Here is a 6,000-nt window from a genome sequence, read left to right as displayed (position 1 = left end):
AGTGAAGATGGAAGCACACTGTGGAAGTCTTACTATTTTATTCCAATTCCCCTTTACAGCTGCGCTTCCTACATAAGCATCTGTTTTTGAACCGTCTGTGTAAAAAGCTGCAAGATTACTGTATTTTTCTTCAAGTGTGAGGAATTCTTGTATTATATGTTGTTGCGGAATTTGTTTTTCACGGAAGTGCGTCAGAGTGAAATCACAGATTTCAGGAAAATTGTGCCATGGTGGCAGTGGACCTCGCCTTTGGGCAATGTTTGGCAATATGTCTAGCATCCCGAGGTTTTGGCACATCTCTTCGAAACGCAGGAGGAGTGGCCTAATAGCTTGTGGTTTGTTGTTAAACAGTATTCTTGATGGGCACTTTGTGACTATGGGGTAACATAGGTGTTTGGGAAGCGAACGGATATTTAGAATGTACGAGCATGTGAGCATGGCTCTTCTATCTGTAAGTGATGGCTCATTGGTTTCTACATGGAGACTGTTTATGGGTGATGTCCTGTATGCACCAGTGGAGACACGCAAACCTAAATTATGTACTGGATCTAGCCGTTTCAGGTACGATGGTCTTGCTGACCCATACACTATACATTCATAATCCAGGGTAGAGCGTACTGAAGAGCGGTAAATTTGTAAGAGACAAGTCCTATTGGCTTTCCAGTGTTTTCTCGACAGCACTTTGAGTATGTTCAGGGACTGAGAAGCTTTCTTTTTCAAAGCATTTATGTGAGGCAGGAAGGTGAGCTTCCTGTCAAATGTTACACCTAGAAATTTATGTTCAATTTTTACGGGTATATCTATTTCGTTCAGGTGTGGGGTGGGATCTATATGTATGCCTCGTCTGAGTGAGAAAAGAATGGCCACCGATTTCTGTGGGGAAAAACGGAAACCATTTCTGTCTGCCTATGTTGCTAGTTTGTTTATTGTTAGCTGTATTTGTCGTTCGCATGTTGATATGTTCGAGGATGCGCAAGCTATCTGGAGATCATCTACATAGACAGAATACATAACGGATCTTGGAATTATTCAAAATACATCCAAAATACATCCCTACTCCATTTGCCTGGATAAAATTCCTTGAGAGGGTTGAGCCAAGGCGCACACGAAATGTACGGTTAGACAAGAAGTCCTTCAGGCGGTTCAACATCCTGCCACGGATGCCCAGTTCAGCCAGGTCCTGAATGATCCCAAACCTCCACGTTGCATTATATGCCCTCTCCAAATCGAAGAAGACAGATAGACAGTGTTGCCTGTGTATAAAAGCTTCAAGAACAGTATTTTCAAGACGGACAAGGTGGTCGGTGGTGGAGCAAGCCTTTTTAAAACCGCATTGATGGACATCCAGGAGCTCCCGGTCTTCTAACAAAAATGTTAGTCTGATATTCAATAGACTTTCAAAGGATTTTGCTAGACAGCTAGTCAGAGCTATGGGCCTATAGCTGCTAGGAAGGGTGGATGGTTTTCCGGGTTTCAATAATGGAACAATTATGGCCATCTTCCAGGCTTCGGGAAGTTTCCCCGATACCCAAACTTTGTTAAAAAAATTTAAAAGTGCCTCCACAGTTGGTTCAGAGAGATGAGCTAACATACGATAATGTATTTCGTCTAGGCCAGGTGCAGTTTGCTTACCAGCGGACAGTACTCTATTAATTTCCTGAACTGTAAGTAAGTTATTATAGGGTTCATTTGTAACGCCACTTGTCGGCATTCTTTGTCTTTCAGCTGTGTTTTTGTATTTCAGGAATGATTCTGAATAGTGAGATGAACTGGAGACCACAGAAAAATATTCACGCAGAATATCTGCCTGTTCTTCTATATTTGTCTGTATACCAGGGTCAGAGAGAAATGGAACCGTGAATGGGGAGTAGCTGCCATCTATCTTTTTTACCTTCTCCCACATTTGTTTTGATGTAATTGTGCTATTTATTGAGGACACGTAACCTTGCCATGAGGTTTTTTCTGCATTGCGGCGAATATATCAGGCTTTTGCTCTGAACTTTTTGAACATGATGAAATTTTCCTGCGTTGGGTACCTACGAAAAATTCCCCACGCTTTGTTTTGTCTCCTTTTTGCGTCTCGGCATTCTTGTGTGTACCAAATTTTGTGATTCTCTTTTACTACTCCTTACGACTGAGGAATTGCCAGGCGTGCAGCGGTTAAAATACAGTTGGTGATAGCTTCATTCAGTTCGTCTGTGCTTAAATTATCTGAAACTATTTTATCTAAGCTGGCCCTTTCTTTAAAAAGTGCCCAGTCGGCTAAATGTAACTTCCACCGTCGTGGTTTTGTTGGGATGACTTGTGGTGGAGAGGTTGGGCTGATTAATACAGGCAGGTGATCGCTGCCGTATGGGTTGTCGATGACATCCCATTTAAGATCGCTAAAAACAGAGGGTGAACTAAAAGACAAATCTATGGAACTCTTTTTTCCCGTGCTCGGAGAGCAGTATGTACTTTTGCCGGTGTTTAGGAGGCAAACATTATTACTTAAAATAAAATCCTCTAAAATACGGCCTCTCGCATCAATGTGTGCACTTCCCCAAAAACCGGAGTGGGCGTTAAAATCACCGACTAGCAGGTATGGCTCTGGTAGCTGTTCTAAAGGGTTTCTAAATCATTAAGTGTTACTGTTAGGTGTGGCTCTTGTGATCGTCTTAAAATGAATGACAGTGACAGCAACAGCTTCGTATTTGGTTTTAAGTTTGATTTCTCGGGTTGCAATACCAGTCTTAATTACAATAGCAACACCTCCAGACAGTCTACTTGCGTGTTCTCGGTCAGACCGAAAGACATTGCACTTGTTTAAAATTTAAGGAATTTAAGGAAAAAATTTAAGGAAAATTTAAAGGAACGCCATGTTTGATGAGTGTAGTTAAAAAATTAGGATGCTGGTTTTCGGGGTGCCAATACTGGGGTTTTTTCTTTTCTTTTTCGCTCCAGGGAGCTGTGCTTCTGCTGCAGCAGAGGCGAGTTTTGTGTTATGTCCATTGCCTCACTAGAGGCTCTGGACTTCCGCGGTGAACCCGCGGGTGTACGGTTTGTGGGCTTTTCTCGACTGGGGAAAGCCTTGCGGGCGGCCGACCGAGAGGCCGGCGCGCCTTTGTTCAGAGGTGGCAGAGCAGCCTTCGCTGCGTCTGCCGGGGGCGGGAGTGGCCCTGCCTCAGGCTTTGCCTGGGCGGTGGCCGAGGCCTGGTGTGGTGTGCCGCCCCTGCGCACCACATCGGCGAAATTTGTTTTTGCTTCGAATTGAAATGTTGAGGAGTTCTTGATAAGTTATGTTTTTCTTGGTCTTGATTGTTATGATTTCTTTCTCTTTCTTCCAGGTCGGACATGATCTCGAGTGCGCGGGGTGATCCCCTTCACAGTTCGCGCACAGTGGTGCAGCGGTACAGTCCACGGATTCATGAGCATTTGATGAACATTTGGCACATATGTTTGGCGGCCACAACAGCTCTGAGAGCCATGGCCGAATCTTTGACATTTTAAACATCGTCTCGGATTTGGAATGTATGGTCTTACAATTATTCTAAGATAGCCTACTTCTATGGATTCGGGGAGTTGGCTGGAGGCAAAGGTCAGGACTATGTGTTTTGTAGGTATTTCCTTGTCGTCTTTTCGGGTTTTGATACGATGGACTTCGGTGACATTCTGGTCTTTCAGACCATCCAACATCTCTTCTTCAGAAAGGTTCAGGAAATCCTGCTCAGATATTACTCCTTTGACTGTGTTTAGTGAGCGGTGAGTAGTTACGGTTACCCGGACGTCTCCAAAGGACACTAAGGTTGGGAGTTTCGAGTATTGTGCTTTGTCTCGGATTTGGAGGAGTAGGTCGCCACTGGCTAGCTTCGCCACCTGGTAGCCAAGGCCCAGTGCGTAAGTCAGAGATTTTGATACTATGAATGGGGAAATTTTTCGAGCTGGTTGATCTGGATCTTCACTATGTATGACATGATACCTGGGGAAATGTTCGTTGTTTCTTGGAAGCAATGGGAAGTTATGTCTTCGGTCCGCACTCTTTTTGGAGTGCGATCATTTTCTGAGAGAGGTGGAGCCATAAAGTGCGTTTAATGTTCGGTCATGATGCCAGCTGCCCACCATGGAGCCCAACGAGGGGACGGGACAGGAACTCGCAAGCAAGTCCTGCCCACGCCAGCTGTACACCTCAACTATAACCTAATACGATATAACCAAGGTAGGTTAGCCACACAAGGTTAACCCTTGCCGCCGGGAAACTAGGAAGTGAGGAGAAGTGAAGAGAAGACAGGAAAGATGAAAAAGGCGAGAGAGAAAGACGAAGATTGGAGAGGAGGACAGGAAAAGGTGACTGCCGATTTCCCCCGGGTGGGTCAGTCCGGGGTGCCGTCTACGTAAAGCAGAGGCCAAAGAGGTGTGTTGGCTCCGCCGGGGGGCCTTAAAGGTCTGAACACTCGGCATCGGCTCAACCCCCAGGATCCTCCTTTCCCTGGACACGGCTAAGCCGCGCACGGCTACACGCGGGAGGGTTCAACCCTCGTGTGCTCGCGTACGTGGTGTCGCAACACACCAAACGCCTGCTGACGTAGACGCCCCTGCGGGGTGTGGGCCATTTGAAACCGTGCAGAAGGGAGTCCATCATGCGTTCAAAAGTCGCAGGAGCATTACATAGACCGAACGGCATTACTTTGGATTGGTAAAGACCGTCGGGTGTTACAAAGGCAGTCTTCTCGCTGTCGAGATCGTCCACGGCAATCTGCCAGTAGCCGGAGCGAAGGTCAATAGAGGAAAAATAGCGAGCAGCGTGGAGGCAGTCAAAGGCGTCATCAATCCGAGGTAGGGGGTACACGTCTCTTTTGGTAACCCTGTTAAGGTGCCGATAATCCACGCAAAATCGCCATGATCCATTCTTCTTTTTTACCAGTGCAACAGGTGACGCCCATGGACTACATGACAGTTCAATAATGTTCTTGGCAAGCATTTGGCGAACTTCGGCGTGAATAACTTGACGCTCAGCCGGTGATATTCGATACGGGCGGCGATGAATAGGAGTGGCATCGCCGGTATTAATGCGATGTTTAACAGCTGTAGTTTGGGCCAATGAACGGTCGTTAAAGTCAAAAATATCGTGGTAGGAAAACGGAACGCGGTAGAGCTCACGAGCGGGCTCGGACGGCATGTCGGGCGCAATCATTTTCTGAAAGTCGGCGATGGTACAAGTTGCCGACTGCGATGGTAGAGGGGGATCGGCTGAATTGCCGTCTACTGCAATAGATGCTACTGAGTGATCCTCGAATGAGCAAAGCTGGGCCAGAGACATCCCGCGTGGCAGCAATTGTATCGTCAAGCCAAAATTGACCACTGGCAGGCAGACGCAAGTGCAGTGGTGGCGTAGAGGTAGAACACCCGCCTCGCGTGCAAGAGGTCCGTGGTTCGAATCCCGGTGCCAGCAATTTTCCACCGGATTAAAAAAAAGATCTGCGTGTTGATAAAATTGCCTAAACAGGCCTGGAGTGTGGCCTGATCCCGGTGACCAGAACCGGTAACGCACTCCCTCACCAGAGCAGGATTGGCCACCCTGGTGCAGTACTTGGCCACAACCTCCTATATGAACACAACAATCAAACCCCGGCCCTCAGTCCCCAGCAGCTGCGAAGCAACTGACCACGGCGGCGGTCAGACCTGCGACGCAGCAGAGGGTGCTAAGATTCCCTGGCTCCGGACAGGCCGCCATTGGAATATGAACCTGGCAACGTTTAACGCTAGAACGTTATCTATTGAGGCGAGTCTAGCAGTGCTATTGGAGGAATTAGAGGGCAGTAAATGGGATATAATAGGGCGCAGTGAAGTTAGGAGGCCAAAAGAAGCATATACAGTGCTAAAAAGCGGACACGTCCTGTGCTACCGGGGCTTAGCGGAGAGACAAGAACTAGGAGTCGGATTCCTGATTAATAAGAATATAGCTGGTAACATACAGGAATTCTATAGCATTAACGAGAGGGTGGCAGGTCTTGTTGTGAAACT

This window comes from Dermacentor variabilis, chromosome 3 (genome assembly GCF_050947875.1).
Source record: "Dermacentor variabilis isolate Ectoservices chromosome 3, ASM5094787v1, whole genome shotgun sequence".
NCBI classification, from domain to species: domain Eukaryota; kingdom Metazoa; phylum Arthropoda; class Arachnida; order Ixodida; family Ixodidae; genus Dermacentor; species Dermacentor variabilis.
This window is presented reverse-complemented; position numbering follows the sequence as displayed.